Source organism: Diabrotica undecimpunctata, chromosome 4 (assembly GCF_040954645.1).
Source record: "Diabrotica undecimpunctata isolate CICGRU chromosome 4, icDiaUnde3, whole genome shotgun sequence".
NCBI lineage: Eukaryota > Metazoa > Arthropoda > Insecta > Coleoptera > Chrysomelidae > Diabrotica > Diabrotica undecimpunctata.
Genome location: NC_092806.1, coordinates 85,463,020 through 85,482,902, shown reverse-complemented (window position 1 = coordinate 85,482,902; position 19,883 = coordinate 85,463,020).

Sequence of the window (19,883 nt, the reverse complement as noted above, 5' to 3'; positions counted from 1 at the left end):
CTGGGATGTTTTCTGGAATTAATTCTGTTGCTTTTTCTTCTACAATCTCGTTGATTATTCGATCTGCATCTGGATTATTAGTCATTGACCATCCATCGTCTTCCATGTCTACTAAATCATCAAAGACTTCCTTAATTTGTGAATCGATGTCCTTAGTTTCCTATGTGTGTATTTCGATTCGAGACAGTGCGTCCGCATTTGTATTAGCTTTGCCTTTTTTGTAAATTACTTCGTAGTCAAATTCTTCTAATTTTAATCTCCAACGTACTAGTTTGGAGTTGGGTTCCTTTAGGGAGAATAGATATTGCAAAGGACGGTGGTCTGAAACTATTTTAAATTTTCTTCCAAATAGGTAAGGTCGAAAATACTTAGTTGCCCACACCATTGCTAACATTTCCTTTTCTATTGTAGAGTACTTGGTTTCGGTTTCATTTAGTGTCCTGGAAGCAAAGGCAATTGGTTTATCACTGCCAACTGGTCCTTGGGAAAGTACTGCACCGATAGCGAAGTTACTGGCATCTGTTGTGAGGTTAAACGGTTTGGAAAAATCTGGATATTGCAATAATGGCTCATTCATTAATAATTTCCTGCACGTTTCAAAGCATTCTACGAATTCGGGTGTATGTTCGATCTTTGCATCCTTTTTTAAGCATCTTGTTAGAGGTTTTGTGATTTTTGCGAAGTCTCGAATAAACTTTCTGTAATATCCCAGTAGTCCAAGAAATGCTCTCGAAAATTTACGTTTTCTTCGTATTCGGTTGGTTGATTTTCATATGTATCTTGTAGAAAATTGTCGTATTCAGGTTCGTAGTAATCATTGTAGTTGGCATTCTCTTCTTGCTCATCTCCGTGGCATTGTATATTGTAAAGTTCTTCTACGGTGAATTTTGGCTGTGACCGGTAATTTGGTGTAAAATTTTGACGGTCTCTGGTTGTGGTTTCTGATATTCCACTCATAGGTATTGGTCTAGACTGCTTTGACTGTCCGGGTTTGGGTGCCCATACATTTGACTGGTTCTGGGTCCTGAATGCTGGAGGGTTTGAATTTTGTCTAAATTGATCAAAGTTTTGTTGCCGATGTGGTTGCTGAAACTGATTCTGCGGATAGAATTGTCTCATTGGTTGCTGCCATCGTGGAGGTGCAAAATTTGTCTGCTGGTACAATGGTTTCTGGATTTGTACAGGCATCTGCTGTCTCTGAGGTCGGCGTTCTTGATAATTTTCGCTTCTTCCTGATGTTGAAGGTTGACTTATTTGATTTTTTTGAAGATATCGAACATTATTTTCTTCCTGTACGTATTGTATTGCCGTGGCTAAACTTCCTGGTCTCATTGCTCTGATAAAAGAGCCCATTGGTTCTCGTAGACCTGCTAAGAATGTTGTAAGAGCTTGTTGACGGAAAAATTCTTGTTTGCTCCTTTTAATATCGGCATTTATGGTATGTAATTCTAGGTAATTATTAATACAGCTTAAAAGTCCCATGATTTTTTCGTAAAAATGCATAATAGATTCTGTTGAGCCTTGTCTTAAATTTACTAGATCCCTTGTAAGCGAATTTTCGTCTCTCTGGTCTCCAAAATTTTGAATTAATGCGTTTTTTATTTCATCCCAAGTTTCGCATCCATATACAGATATAACTTCTTTGGCTCTACCTGTTAATTTACTGATAATACCATAAAGCAAAAATTTGTTTTGTATACTAGCTGCATTAAGTCTGTCATAATAATGGTTTAGAAGTATTGTAGAAACTTTAATAAATTCATGTAATTCATTTGGATTTCCGTCAAAATTTGGAAGAATGCATAAATTTTTAACGTCAAATTGTGGAACTGCCATATTTTAAAAATTTTCAATATAATATATAGTCAATAGTCAAATCGGTATAGTAATTTTCAATAATCAATATATAAATATATAAATCTTAATCTACTTATTTTCTATCTATTAATCTCTATGTTTATTAATATATAGTATTTATTAAGCTATTCAATTTTGTCTAAATCTGACTCTAAAGTCAATCTAAGGACTTAGAGGAGATATTTTTAAATTACTTTAACCTTTGTGTTAATCTATTCAAATCTTTGTTTTATTTATCTTCTAATTTAGCTCTGATTCAATCTAAGGACTCAGAGGAGTCTGATTTATTAAGGATTCATTCAAAATCTAATCTTCTTAATTCTAAGTAATAATAAAATCGCTTACAGGATAAAGACGATGCCGATGTGCATTCCTTTGCTCCTGAAGGCTTCTTCTAAATTCTAATTCTCTAATTCCCTCGGGTGAACTCTGCAGACGGTTTCCCTGGGGCTGGTTCTTGGAACAGTGGACAAACACTTAAAAGTGACGAGGATCTATAAAGACTCTTCCACTTCCGTACTGACTCTGCGCCAATTATGAATGTTCTTGGGAAAAACACTTTTTTAAAAACTGAACTTCACAATTAAAACTTTTATTTCGACTTACAAAGATTTTAGTAACAACAATAATAATTTAAATCAGACTATAATTTTAAATCAGACTTTTAATTAATCAGACTATATTTTAAATCAGACTTTTAATTAATCAGACTGAAAAATATTGATTTTAACATGGTGTTTTCATAATTTATTAATTGCTGATCTTGCTGTTCAATACGTCGCAATTTAGTCCAGAATGTTCAAGCGGTAGCCCCGTGTTGGAATCCACGTGGTGGAACTTACTGGATGGTAGCGGTCATTGTACTGTAACTCGCGCAACGGGTTTCGCGCAGCTATGTTTAACACTGTTTTGGCTACGGGGTGGTGGCGATAGGGCGAAGGGGGCGAGAGGGGCCGGGCGAGGATGGCGGGTGACAGGGGTACTCGAGGTGTCGTCGATACATGAAAATAGCGTTAATTCTACTTCTTTTGTGAAAAATCATCCAAACGTGAAGATAGCGTGAATTCTTCTTCTTTTCGTATCGTTCAAACTTAAAAATAGTGTCAATTCTTTTAAAGCGTAACAGGAGTTGTTGGAAAAAGGGTGAGTTGGCTCGACGGATCGTGACGTACAAAGGGGTTGTTGTAAATGGGGAGGGGTAAGCGGGGGTATTGCCAAAAACGGTATTATATCCCGATGTTAATTTAGAGCTTGTGATATGTTAACAGTGTGGGACTTATCTAATATGTTATTTAATCCAATAACTAACCGTTACGAGCTGCATACTATATTTTATCTACGACCATAACATAATTTAGAATGTTCTGTGATAGTTGTTCGATTTTAACGATAAAAGCGTTAAATGAACGAGGACGGTATAATGAATATATAAAAACAGGCCTCATCGAAAAAAAAAACCTCTCTATCTATCTCGAAACAATTCATATGTTATTGAAATAGGAATAACGTACACCATAGGCTATCGCCGGTAATGAAAAGAGTAGGAATGTACAACATCGTGACGTGTGAGGTATCGTTGGAAAGGGGAGGAGGTAACGAATACGTTAAAGCAAAAAAACAAAGATGGCGGCATTGCCAAAAGGACACTAAGCTTGTAGCGTCTAAACGGCTCAACGTATAACAATGTGTAAGGTATCGATGGAAAGGAGAGAGGCAAACGAATACGTTGACACGAAAATAAAGAGGACGTCATTGCCAAAAGGACACTAAGCTTGTAAAGCCTAAACAGCTCAACGTACAACAACGTGCAAGGTATCGATGGAATTGGGAGGTGGTAACGAATATGTTAAGACAAAAAAGCAAACGCAAAGACAATGCCAACGTTAAATAAAAGAAGAGGGGATATCCAATACTTTTACACAAAAACAAAGAAAAGACATTGCCAAAAAGGCACTACACCATATCTTCGTTTCTATTGGTCCGATCTTCGCGAATGAGGGCTCGTTGGAAAGAGGAGAAGATATCAAAATATGTTATCATAAAAACAAAGACAAAGACATTGTCAAAATGGCACTATATCGGATATTTGTTGCTATTGATCGAATTTTAGCATAATAGACGTTGAAGGAATGGAGAGTAGTCACTGAGGCTAACAGAGAAACAAACATGACAACATTGTGAAAACGACGCTAAATCATATCTTTATTGCTATTGGACCTATTTAGAAGGGGATTCCACGTACATTACAGTTCATCGAAACAATCGACCAATGGTGGTATAGGACCATCCACAAGTTAACGCCTGAATGGTGACATGTCAACGCCCAATGATGACATGTAAACGCCCCAAACCGTGGTGTTACGTATTCTCGTATCACCAGGCCCTAACCAATACGTACCCTCATGCACCACACCCCAACATGTATCGACCACTGATGACGTAGGAACGGTAAGTAAACGCCTGAATGGTAACATGTAAACGCCCCTCAACACAATGAGAATGAAGTCATGACCAAAGAGATTCCACCCCGAGGCGCGCAGTCGTGTGGGATAAAAGTCGACCTGATAGAGGTTACATGATTGAATAAAATTCAGTATGTATCAAGCCTTCTAAGAAGTAAGATGGATAAAATCAAGTTGTTCAGAGGTCCGAACGCAGTCAGAAAAATAAAAACGCTTAAATTTAGATGACATACTTATTGAGCAATGGATGACAAACACAGAAGTTACCTGCTATATCTTTTATATCAGCGAAGAACCAGTATCGTTTGTTCTATTATCAAAATGCGCCTTTGATCCACTCAGACAGCATGATGTACCAAGAGTATTAGATTACGTATATACATTACCTCATCATCGAAAAAGAGGATACGCATGCAAACTTATAGAACATGTAAAGAAAAATAACCAATTCACAGCATTTTGCTCCAACAAAGAATCGGAACGGTTGTTTGGTAAATGTAAATGTGTTAATCATGGAATAATGAATTATACTGTAATGTTTAGATATCCATAATAAAATCGAAATAAACATATAAACAACATATCGTGCTTTATTTCTTCCACACTTATTTCAGTCTACCACACTGTACTCTGTAATAACGGAATAGGTAATAGAATATAGAAAAACGTGATATTCTCAAAGGACATATGATGGGTATATCGCATCAGAATGACTAGAAAATAATTCACAGGTAACCTATCGATGTTTAGCAATTTTAAACTTCGGACAACAACATGTAACGTACCCTAACTATAAACGAACTGTAACAAATATCTAACGCGATCGAACATATAGCAGACGTATACCTAGGTCATCAACTACTATACATAAATATATAAATCTCATCTGAGCAGTCATTACAAGTATCCTCCGAACAGTAACTACACAACTCACAAATACGATTATTGGTATGCGATAACGTTTTATTGCATAATATATTTTATCTACAACAATTACTATTTTACAACGATATTCAGATATGATCCAATTATAACGAGGACTAAAAACGAATTTACCATTCTTCCAGTATGTTCAAACAACTAACGTATATTACTCGACATAGATATGAGTTGGATGATAACAAACCGACAAGGACCTAAACGTTCTCTATAAGCCACATCTGAACGACCACTACTATACACAAATCTCCACTGAACGTACAATTCGACAAGAGTCTCCGCTGAACACTCACTAATACACACAGATCTCATCTAAACGTATAATTAGTCAAGAGTCTTATCTACATATCCACTACTATACATAAATCTCCAAGATGACTATTTTTCGATTTGATGCATATTATATTTTATCTACAACAATTACCATTTTACAATGATATTCAGATATAATCCAATTATGACGAAGACTAACCAACGAATGATTACCATCCATAAATTATGTTCAAACTAACTAACGTGCCGAAAGACCATTACAATATATCTTCGTTGTTATTTATCCGATTTTGACGTACAAGGCGTTAAATGAAAGGTGAAAGGAAAGCGTAAATATGTGCATACTATAGTTTATCTACGACGAGCAAGTAATTTATTGTTTTAAAGTGGACAATGAACATTGGTCTCTGTAAGAATATATTGTTGGTCATAGACGGTTCTTCGATAGCCATCAGGCAACAATTTCCCCTGATTATGTTTATAAAACATACGGAATGCACTGTATATACCTAACCCTAGTTGACAGCGCACTTTGCAGGTCCCGTCTCACGATCAACTAATAGGTTTAAGTACAACTCCCTTCGTGAAGGTACACAAGCGTGAATCCGTGCAGGAAAATGTCGACCATCCTTTTTTATACTCCGTAATAAAGGACCATCAAATATTCAACGTTAAAATATTTCAGGTGTATTAACAAAGAAAAATTAAATTAAATACATTTTTAGAGTATATATAATTATAGAGTATATATAGTTTTAGAGTATATACTTTGGATGTAAAAATTGAAAGTAAATATATTATGTTATATAAAAGAAAAACTCAGCCATCGAGTAAAGACATGACTACCACAATACGCTACGGTAACTCTAAGACAGAAATGATGTACATGAAATGATAGAAAAACATGTATAAAATATCTGATATAGAACCATGTAAGACAGAAAGCATGGACAATATTGATGAAAAATGTATAAAATATCCGACATAGAAACACATAAAAAATAAACGCTATACTTAAAATGATAGAAAATGTGTAACATATCTGAAATACAAACACGTAAGGCAGAAAGCATGGACAATAATGATAGAAAATGTATAAAATAACTGACATAGAAACATGTAAGACAGAAAAGCTGTACATAAAATGATGGAAAATGTATAAAATATCTGACGTAGAAACACGTAAGAAAAAGATGCTGTACATAAAAATGTATGAAATACCTGACATAGAAACACATAAGGCAGAGAGCATGGACAATAATGAATGAAAATGTATAAAATATCTGACATAGAAACACGTAAGGCAGAAAGCATGGATAATAATGATAGAAAATGTATAAAATTGTATGTTTTAAATAATACATAAATTAATAAACAATATGAAAAACTTGGAAAAAAATAATGGATAACAGATGTGGTATAAAACCAAAATTTTAAAATATTTTTTGTATGTCTGTTTTTTTAATCAACAATTACTTTATTATTTGTGAAATGCACTGTTCCATTTTAAAAACGAGAAAATTAAACAACATATTTACAAATAATATTGCATGTTTTAAATAATGCAGAAATAAATTACATACATAATGACAAACTTAGAATGATGGTGTATAACATCAAATACAAGCCCTCTAAAATATATGAAATAGTACTTACTTTTTTTAAATTGTTTTACTTGTAGCACAAATTTATTGTAACACAAAATGAACACGTTATTACAAAGGTGAACTGCAGACTGAGTATAACAGAATGGATTCGTTCATTAAATAGGCAGGCTTGTATGACGTAACTCGACTGGAAATTATCGAGAATTGCAAGCTGAAGCTTGTTTATACACACGTGCACCGGATATTGTCGACTGTGAAAACGCTGAATCGTGAGAGAATGTTAAAAAAGAATGTAATAATATCCGCTAAAGTTCTCGTTAGCAGTATTTCGCGTCATATTACGTCCAGCCCGTATCATTCTATATGACTAACAAGCTGTTTCTTGAAAAAAATTGTTGCACGTGTTTCCGACGACCGTGTGAGAAATGTTAAAAGTCCGCTGTGAGAAATGTTAAACATCCGCTGGTTGGAATATTTATAAAGATTTATAAGTTTAATTATATAATATACGAAGTTACTCGCAAATTACTAGTAATATATAAATTGAAAAATCAACGAATTTTTGCTATTCGTTGTGGATAAAATATACGAGGTTGATTCAAAATTACTTGTAAAATATAAATTAAGAAAATTTTAAAGTTCTTAGAAACACGTAAAAAAGAAATGTTGTACATAAAATGATAGAAAATGTGTGAAATATCTAAAATACAAACACGTAAGGCAGAAAGCATGGACAATAATGATAGAAAATGTATAAAATATAACTGCTGTACATAAAATGATAGAAAATGTATAAAATATCTAACATGGAAACACGTAAGAAAGAACTGCTGTACATAAAAATGTATGAAATATCTGACATAGAAACACGTAAGAGAGAAAGCAGGGACAATAATGATGGAAAATGTATAAAATATCGAATAAAAATTGAGAGAAGTACTGGAAAGGATGATAGAAAATGTATAAAATATTTAACATAGAAACACGTAAGAATGAAAGCATGGACAATAATGATGTAAAATGTAGAAAACATCTGACATAGGAACACGTAAGAAAGAAATGCTATACATAAAATGACAGAAAATGTGTAAAATATCTGACATACAATCACGTAGGGCAGAATTCATGGACAATAATGATAGAAAATGAATAAAATATAACTGCTGTACATAAAATGATAGAAAAATCTGACATAGAAACACGTAAGGTAGAAAGCATCGGCAATAATGATAAAAAAAAATTTATAAAATATCTGACATAAAAACACGTAAGGCAGAAAGCATGGACAATATTGATGGAAAATGTATAAAATATCTGACATAGAAACATGTAAAACAGAAAAGCTATACATAAAATGATAGAAAAATGTATAAAATATCTGACATAGAAACACGTAAGAATGAAAGCATGGAAAATAATGATGTAAAATGTATAAAATATCTGACATAGGAACACGTAAGAAAGAAAATGTCTAAAATATATGGCATAGAAACACGTAAGGCAGAAAGCATGGGTAATAATGAACGATTTACATGTAAAATTTGCTGAATAGAGAATAATTATATGTCGAAACCGGCAGAGTCTGACATATTATTCAATTGCCAACAATGAGCATATATGTAAACAACAAAAAAATCTTTATTATCCCCATCACAAATATCGCTAACACTGAATCTAAACACTATCTTTGATATTAATGACAGTATAGTGACATATGTGACATCATATGATACTATGTACGATAATAGAAACACTATAAAGTAAATTTGCATTTATTGATCTAAGAAAGGCGTCTGACGCAGTAAAAAACAAACAGCCAGTCGAATCCTAACATGTGACACATCAAATAAAAGGGGAAGATTTAACGAATATACTAAGATAGAAAAACAAAACATATTGAATACTAAAAAGGCACTATACACTACCTTTGCTATTAATGAACTTTTAGCGACATACGTCATACAATATGATGCTATGGACGATAATAGACACACTTTAATATCAATTTAGATTTATTGACCTAAAGAAGGCGTCTGACACACTAAAATTAACATCCAGTCGAAACCTAACATGTGACACATCAAATAAAAGGGGAAGATTTAACGAATATACTAAGATAGAAAAACAAAACATATTGAATACTAAAAAGGCACTATACACTACCTTTGCTATTAATAAACTTTTAGCGACATACGTCATACAATATGTTGCTATGGACGATAATAGACACACTATAATATCAATTTACATTTATTGAGCTAAAGAAGGCGTCTGACACACTAAAATTAACATCCAGTCGAAACCTAACATGTGACACATCAAATGAAAGGGGAAGAGCTAACAAATATATTATAATAGAAAAACAAAACATGACCACTAATAAAAGGGCACGATACACCATTTTTAATAATAATAAAATTATAGTGAAATACGTTATATAATAGGGTACTACTGATGGTAATAGATTTATCCTATAAGACAAATTTTAATTTATTGACTCGAAGAAGACCTATGACTGAGTATAAAATAAAGTGATAATTAAGCGTTGAAAAAGCGATGAAAAGCGATCACTTTTCATCGTTTTACATCGCTTTTTTAACATTTTTAAAAAATTTCTATTTATCAATGATTTCACATGTCTGTATATGGGATCAACAAGTGCGTAAAACGATGAAAAGTGACAGTTTTTTCATCGCTTTTACCACGCCACGCCCCCGTCAAATGTCAACGTAATTAAGTTTAGACAGAGTTTCGATAGGTAATTTATTAGGTTAACTCGTGTCACGCGTCACGTCAAAACGTCACTTTTGCGTCCAAACGTCACGTTTTAACATCAAAATGTCACCCGCCACATATCATGTATAAACGGCACATTTTTACGTGAAGACATCACGCGTCACGTCAAAACGTCACGAGTCACGTCAAAAACGTCACGTTTTAAAGTCAACACGTCACACCTTACATATGGATAACATGGGAGTAAAGCGTCTTTTCGTCTCTTGAATAAAGTTAGCGATGGTTGAGCGATGGTTAATTTATTAGGTTAGGTCGGATCGCTTCGCTGTTTTCCAATTGCTATTTTCGTTCCCACATCGAGAAGTTCGCAATATAATATCCGGTGCACGTGTAACAAGCTTGATCTTGCAATTCTCGGTCATTTCCAGCCGAGTTACGTCATACCAGCCTGCCTATTTAATGAACGAATACATTTTTATACTCGCAGTGTGCAGTTAACCTTTGTGATAGCGTGTTCGTTTGGTGTTTGTGCTACAAATAAAAATTAAAAAGTGAGTACTATTTTATATATTTTAGAGGGCTCGAATTTGATTTTTTACACCATCATTCTAAGTTTGTCATATTGTTAATTTATTTCAGCATTATTTAAAACATGCAATATTATTTGTCAATATGTTTAATTTTCTCGTATTACGTTTAAAATTCTCACTCTTTTGCTGAATAATATTTTTGTACACACCATATTTTGTTAAAAATATTGTTGTAAAGTGTTCCCGCAGGTATTCTATTAGAACATTTTCTTCGTATTTACAATAGGTCATTTCAACAACTGAGTTATAAACAAAAAAAAAACAAATACTTTAAACATTACTTTTATTTATATCCTAGCATCTGTATTACAGCAATAACCATTTTTTTTTTGTCGTATTTGAACTCTAGAGTAACCTTAAAATATGCCGACGTCGATTTACTTTTACACACTCCTTTTTTCATCGTAACACCATCCGAGTAGACCTTTGCCTATTGGTAATATTCAGTGTTAGCGATGTTTGTGATGGGCATAATAAAGATTTTTTTGTTGTTTACATATATGCTCATTGTTGGCAATTGAATAATATGTTAGACTCTGCCGGTTTCGACATATAATTATTCTCTATTCAGCAAATTTTACATGTAAATCGTTCATTATTACCCATGCTTTCTGCCTTACGTGTTTCTATGCCATATACTTTAGACATTTTCTTTCTTACGTGTTCCTATGTCAGATATTTTATACATTTTACATCATTATTTTCCATGCTTTCATTCTTACGTGTTTCTATGTCAGATATTTTATACATTTTCCATCAATATTGTCCATGCTTTCTGCCTTACGTGTTTTTATGTCAGATATTTTATACATTTTTTTTATCATTATTGCCGATGCTTTCTGCCTTACGTGTTTCTATGTCAGATTTTTTCTATCATTTTATGTACAGCAGTTATATTTTATTCATTTTCTATCATTATTGTCCATACATTCTGCCCTACGTGATTGTATGTCAGATATTTTACACATTTTCTGTCATTTTTTGTACAGCATTTCTTTCTTACGTGTTCCTATGTCAGATATTTTCTACATTTTACATCATTATTGTCCATGCTTTCATTCTTACGTGTTTCTATGTTAAATATTTTATACATTTTCTATCATCCTTTCCAGTACTTCTCAATTTTTATTCGATATTTTATACATTTTCCATCATTATTGTCCCTGCTTTCTCTCTTACGTGTTTCTATGTCAGATATTTCATACACTTTTATGTACAGCAGTTCTTTCTTACGTGTTTCCATGTTAGATATTGTATACATTTTCTATCAATTTATGTACAGCAGTTATATTTTATACATTTTCTATCATTATTGTCCATGCTTTCTGCCTTACGTATTTGTATTTTAGATATTTCACATTTTCTATCATTTTATGTACAACATTTCTTTTTTACGTGTTTCTAAGAACTTTTAAATTTTCTCAATTTATATTTTACGAGTAATTTTGAATGAACCTCGTATATATTTTATCCACAACGAATAGTGTAATAGCAAAAATTCGTTGATTTTTCAATTTATATATTACTAATAATTTGCGAGTAACTTCGTATATTATATAATTAAACTTATAAATCTTTATAAATATTCCAACCAGCGGATGTGCATTTCCTTTTAACATTTCTCACACGGTCGTCGGAAACACGTGCAACAATTTTTTTCAAGAATCAGCTTGTTAGTCATATAGAATGATACGGGCTGGACGTAATATGACGCGAAATACTGCTAACGAGAACTTTAGCGGATATTATTACATTCCTTTTTAACATTCTCTCACGATTCAGCGTTTTCACAGTCGACAATATCCGGTGCACGTGTGTATAAACAAGCTTCAGCTTGCAATTCTCGATAATTTCCAGTCGAGTTACGTCATACAAGCATGCCTATTTAATGAACGAATCCATTCTGTTATACTCAGTCTGCAGTTCACCTTTGTAATAACGTGTTCGTTTTGTGTTACAATAAATTTGTGCTACAAGTAAAACAATTTAAAAAAAGTAAGTACTATTTTATATATTTTAGAGGGCTTGTATTTGATGTTATACACCATCATTCTAAGTTTGTCATTATGTATGTAATTTATTTCTGCATTATTTAAAACATGCAATATTATTTGTAAATATGTTGTTTAATTTTCTCGTTTTTAAAATGGAACAGTGCATTTCACAAATAATAAAGTAATTGTTGATTAAAAAAATAGAGACATACAAAAAATATTTTAAAATTTTGGTTTTATACCACATCTGTTATCCATTATTTTTTTCCAAGTTTTTCATATTGTTTATTAATTTATGTATTATTTAAAACATACAATTTTATACATTTTCTATCATTATTATCCATGCTTTCTGCCTTACGTGTTTCTATGTCAGATATTTTATACATTTTCATTCATTATTGTCCATGCTTTCTGCCTTATGTGTTTCTATGTCAGGTATTTCATACATTTTTATGTACAGCATTTCTTTCTTACATGTTTCTATGTCAGTTATTTTATACATTTTCTATCATTATTGTCCATGCTTTCTGCCTTACGTGTTTGTATTTCAGATATTTTACACATTTTCTATCATTTTATGTATAGCGTTTATTTTTTATGTGTTTCTATGTCGGATATTTTATACATTTTCCATCATTATTGTCCATGCTTTCTGTCTTACATGGTTCTATATCAGATATTTTATACATGTTTTTCTAACATTTCATGTACATAATTTCTGTCTTAGAGTTACCGTAGCGTATTGTGATAGTCATGTCTTTACTTGATGGCTGAGTTTTTCTTTTATATAACATAATATATTTACTTTCAATTTTCACATCCAAAGTATATACTCTAAAACTATATATACTCTATAATTATATATACTCTAAAAATGTATTTAATTTAATTTTTCTTTGTTAATACACCTGAAATATTTTAACGTTGAATATTTGATGGTCCTTTATTACGGAGTATAAAAAAGGATGGTCGACATTTTCCTGCACGGATTCACGCTTGTGTACCTTCACGAAGGGAGTTGTACTTAAACCTATTAGTTGATCGTGAGACGGGACCTGCAAAGTGCGCTGTCAACTAGGGTTAGGTATATACAGTGCATTCCGTATGTTTTATAAACATGATCATGGGAAATTGTTGCCTTATGGCTATCGAAGAACCGTCTATGACCAACATATATTCTTACAGAGACCAATGTTCATTGTCCACTTTAAAACAATAAATTACTTGCTCGTCGTAGATAAACTATAGTATGCACATATTTACGCTTTCCTTTCACCTTTCATTTAACGCCTTGTACGTCAAAATCGGATAAATAACAACGAAGATATATTGTAATGGTCTTTCGGCACGTTAGTTTGTTTGAACATAATTTATGGATGGTAATCATTCGTTGGTTAGTCTTCGTCATAATTGGATTATATCTGAATATCATTGTAAAATGGTAATTGTTGTAGATAAAATATAATATGCATCAAATCGAAAAATAGTCATCTTGGAGATTTATGTATAGTAGTGGATATGTAGATAAGACTCTTGACTAATTATACGTTCAGATGAGATCTGTGTGTATTAGTGAGTGTTCAGCGGAGACTCTTGTCGAATTGTATGTTCAGTGGAGATTTGTGTATAGCAGTGGTCGTTCAGATGTGGCTTATAGAGAACGTTTAGGTCCTTGTCGGTTTGTTATCATCCAACTCATATCTATGTCGAGTAATATACGTTAGTTGTTTGAACATACTGGAAGAATGGTAAATTCGTTTTTAGTCTCGTTATAATTGGATTATATCTGAATATCGTTGTAAAATAGTAATTGTTGTAGATAAAATATATTATGCAATAAAACGTTATCGCATACCAATAATCGTATTTGTGAGTTGTGTAGTTACTGTTCGGAGGATACTTGTAATGACTGCTCAGATGAGATTTATATATTTATGTATAGTACTTGATGACCTACATTTCCGTCTTTCCTGTTGTGTCCAATATAATACTTTTTTGTTATTTTGTTGTCGCCCATTCTGTGGACGTGTCCATACTAGTGTAGTTGCGATGTCCTTCGTTATTCTGTGATTAACGCACATAATTTCTTACATTTCTTTCATTTCTTACTCTGACAAATTTCAGAGTGTCAGGTATACGTCTGCTATATGTTCGATCGCGTTAGATATCTGTTACAGTTCGTTTATAGTTAGGGTACGTTACATGTTGTCCGAAGTTTAAAATTGCTAAACATCGATAGGTTACCTGTGAATTATTTTCTAGTCATTCTGATGCGATATACCCATCATATGTCCTTTGAGAATATCACGTTTTTCTATATTCTATTACCTATTCCGTTATTATAGAGTACAGTGTGGTAGACTGAAATAAGTGTGGAAGAAATAAAGCACGATATGTTGTTTATATGTTTATTTCGATTTTATTATGGATATCTAAACATTACAGTATAATTCATTATTCCATGATTAACACATTTACATTTACCAAACAACCGTTCCGATTCTTTGTTGGAGCAAAATGCTGTGAATTGGTTATTTTTCTTTACATGTTCTATAAGTTTGCATGCGTATCCTCTTTTTCGATGATGAGGTAATGTATATACGTAATCTAATACTCTTGGTACATCATGCTGTCTGAGTGGATCAAAGGCGCATTTTGATAATAGAACAAACGATACTGGTTCTTCGCTGATATAAAAGATATAGCAGGTAACTTCTGTGTTTGTCATCCATTGCTCAATAAGTATGTCATCTAAATTTAAGCGTTTTTATTTTTCTGACTGCGTTCGGACCTCTGAACAACTTGATTTTATCCATCTTACTTCTTAGAAGGCTTGATACATACTGAATTTTATTCAATCATGTAACCTCTATCAGGTCGACTTTTATCCCACACGACTGCGCGCCTCGGGGTGGAATCTCTTTGGTCATGACTTCATTCTCATTGTGTTGAGGGGCGTTTACATGTTACCATTCAGGCGTTTACTTACCGTTCCTACGTCATCAGTGGTCGATACATGTTGGGGTGTGGTGCATGAGGGTACGTATTGGTTAGGGCCTGGTGATACGAGAATACGTAACACCACGGTTTGGGGCGTTTACATGTCATCATTGGGCGTTGACATGTCACCATTCAGGCGTTAACTTGTGGATGGTCCTATACCACCATTGGTCGATTGTTTCGATGAACTGTAATGTACGTGGAATCCCCTTCTAAATAGGTCCAATAGCAATAAAGATATGATTTAGCGTCGTTTTCACAATGTTGTCATGTTTGTTTCTCTGTTAGCCTCAGTGACTACTCTCCATTCCTTCAACGTCTATTATGCTAAAATTCGATCAATAGCAACAAATATCCGATATAGTGCCATTTTGACAATGTCTTTGTCTTTGTTTTTATGATAACATATTTTGATATCTTCTCCTCTTTCCAACGAGCCCTCATTCGCGAAGATCGGACCAATAGAAACGAAGATATGGTGTAGTGCCTTTTTGGCAATGTCTTTTCTTTGTTTTTGTGTAAAAGTATTGGATATCCCCTCTTCTTTTATTTAACGTTGGCATTGTCTTTGCGTTTGCTTTTTTGTCTTAACATATTCGTTACCACCTCCCAATTCCATCGATACCTTGCACGTTGTTGTACGTTGAGCTGTTTAGGCTTTACAAGCTTAGTGTCCTTTTGGCAATGACGTCCTCTTTATTTTCGTGTCAACGTATTCGTTTGCCTCTCTCCTTTCCATCGATACCTTACACATTGTTATACGTTGAGCCGTTTAGACGCTACAAGCTTAGTGTCCTTTTGGCAATGCCGCCATCTTTGTTTTTTTGCTTTAACGTATTCGTTACCTCCTCCCCTTTCCAACGATACCTCACACGTCACGATGTTGTACATTCCTACTCTTTTCATTACCGGCGATAGCCTATGGTGTACGTTATTCCTATTTCAATAACATATGAATTGTTTCGAGATAGATAGAGAGGTTTTTTTTTTCGATGAGGCCTGTTTTTATATATTCATTATACCGTCCTCGTTCATTTAACGCTTTTATCGTTAAAATCGAACAACTATCACAGAACATTCTAAATTATGTTATGGTCGTAGATAAAATATAGTATGCAGCTCGTAAGGGTTAGTTATTAGATTAAATAACATATTAGATAAGTCCCACACTGTTAACATATCACAAGCTCTAAATTAACATCGGGATATAATACCGTTTTTGGCAATACCCCCGCTTACCCCTCCCCATTTACAACAACCCCTTTGTACGTCACGATCCGTCGAGCCAACGCACCCTTTTTCCAACAACTCCTGTTACGCTTTAAAAGAATTGACGCTATTTTCAAGTTTGAACGATACGAAAAGAAGAAGAATTCACGCTATCTTCACGTTTGGATGATTTTTCACAAAAGAAGTAGAATTAACGCTATTTTCATGTATCGACGACACCTCGAGTACCCCTGTCACCCGCCATCCTCGCCCGGCCCCTCTCGCCCCCTTCGCCCTACCGCCACCACCCCGTAGCCAAAACAGTGTTAAACATAGCTGCGCGAAACCCGTTGCGCGTACGGTTCCAACAATACCCCACACGTCACGATCCGATGAGCCGCCGCGCCTCCACGCCTCCTCTTTTTGCATCAAAAAGAGCCAAAAATGACCAGAATGGACCTTAGATTTTCTTATGGAGATTTACATGGGAAAATGACCGATTTTGTTCCCGAACCGGTGCTGCCTAATTACTTTCGTCCTGCTCAAAATTCGTAGTGAATTCAGTTTCTGGTACTTCAAACGAAGTAAATAATAAAACAGAATGAAGGTATTAGATTTTTGTTTCGAAATACGTATCAGCGGTTGTCGCTGCACTGTATCGAAACAAAAATCTAATACCGTCATTCTGTTTTATTATGTACTTTGTTTGAAGTAACAGAAACTGAATTCACTACGAATTTTGACCAGGATGAACGGCTTGTGGAATGCAATTTTAGATTCCCTTGCCGAGTAATTTATCCAGCTGTTTGTTTTGCAAATTTTAGGAAACACAGTGGTTAAGATTTGAATTCGGTTTCGCTAGGCAGAAATCGTTTGATTTCTCTTTTTGTCTTCCAATATCTGTTGATATTCTTTTGGCTCTGGATCTTCCCATGGCCTTGTCGGCATTATACCCTTCATTATGTATTCTGGGGTCTCTTTCGTTACTGTGCTCGGGATGGTATTTAAAAAAGTTTCTATTTCTGCGACTTGCCTATCCCATCGTCGATGTTGGCCATCTGTTGCAATTCGAAGAAATTTCGTCACTTCCTGTATAAATCGTTCCGAAGGATTACTCTGAGGATATCTGATGCTGACAAAATTTGTCTCTATTCCCCGTTCTCGAAGTTGTCCCTTGAAACGATCATTCCTAAAGTATGTCGCATTGTCTAGGAGAATCCTTCTTGGTGTTCCTACTGTGGCTATAAAATTGTCGATTTTTCTCATTATTTCTTCCCCTTTCGTGGTACGGCAACTGTATAGTTTTACATATTTTGAAAACACATCAACCATGACCAAAACATGTTTATTCCTTTGCGTAGTCATAATTAGATCGCTTAACATATCTATGGCTACAATCTAGTTTGTTCCGGGGTATAATATTTTTTGCAATGTTTTCATTTTTGAAATTTCTACTTTTATATTTTTTACAGATCTTGCACTTTTGTGTAATTTCCTTTGCAATGCGGTAATCTTGTCGGCAAATATAGTTTTCTCGAAAAACAAGCCAAACTTTTCTGCTACCGATATGTCCATTGTCCTCGTGTAATTTTTTTACGATCTTCTCTGCCAATGTTTGTGTCACCAAATATAGTTCCCTTCCGTCTATTGTCTTAAAAAATATGTCATTTTCCCTCTCCGCTCTTCTTTTTTCTCTTTCCTCCAATTCTCCTTGGTCTCTTCTTATTTCATTTGAGAATACACCTTCTTCTTGTGTCAAGATATTTAGTCCCACATGTAAAGTAATTGCTTCTTTTTTTCCTGTGTCTTCATCCCGTGTTAGAGCGTCGGCTATGATATTGTTCTTTCCTTTGATATACCGGAATTCAAAATCGTACTCCAGTAGTAATAGAATGCCTCTATGTATTCGATTATTCACCAATCATCGATTCTTCATGATGTGAACCAAAGCGGCATGATCCGTTTCGATTCCGAAAATAGTACACTGGCAAATTCCAATTCTGTCACACTAGATTTTCATTCATGTATTTTGGTCACCCGAGATATAAAACATATTGGCACTTCTTGGTCGTTTTGTATCTGTGACAAAACTCCAGCAAATTTTTGTATCGACGCATCAGTTCGGAGTATAAATGGTAGACTATAAATGGGGTGATATATTTTCGTTCCTTTTGTCTTGTTTTAATATTTGAAAAGCCTTCTCCTGTCCTTCTTTCCACTTCCATTTTATCCCTTTCTTCAGCAATTTTATTAGAGGAATTTCCTTTTGGCTTAAATCGGGAATTAGTTTTTTAAAATAATTGATCGTGCCAAGAAAACCTCTCAATGTTTTTAAATTTGTTGGTCTTGGGTATTCATCAATGAGCTTGACTCGGTCTTCTGCTAAACTGACTGTTTTTGTGTCCAATTTAAAACCCAGATAAATTACTTCCTTTTGAAAAAATTGACATTTTTCGATGTTTAATTTTAATCCCGCTGTGTCCAATTCTTTCAGAATTATTTTATCTCGTGAAAAAATAACAATCATCGATGTAATGGACTATGAAATCTTCGTATCGATTTAAAATAGAATGTAGGGCTCGTACCAGTGCTGCACAAGCGCTTTGTAAACCAAAGGGCACTACCTTAAACCGGTAGAAAATACCATCAATTGAGAAAGCGGTGTAGTTTCTACATTTTTCAGCTAAAGGTATCAACCAAAAGCTATGCTTTAAATCAATTTTAGAAAATATGTGTGACCCTGTAATTCTTCCAAAAATGGCCTCGATGTTTAGAGGTGATTCATATTGTGATACAATGTGTTGGTTGATATTTTTGGCATCTAAACATAGTCTCAATTCTCCACTGCTTTTCTCTACTATCACAATTGGGTTAATATACGGTGAATCACATCTTTCGATGATTTGATCTTCCAACATTTTATTAATTTCTTCTTTCACCTGTTGTCGATACTTATATGGGATCGGGTAAGTCTTCGATCGAAAATTTCCTAAGTTTTTTATCTCAAATGTATGTTCGTACTTTTTGGTCACTCTGTTTTCCTCATTTATTAAAGTTTCATATTCTCTTAACATCAGACGCAACGCATTTTCTTTTCCTTCTCCACATATCAATTTTTTTTCCTTTTCCTCATATTCTTGACACATATTTATCGCGCATTCTTCATCCTCGTTTTCATAAATCTCTTTCTTAAATACCACTGTTTGTTCTTTA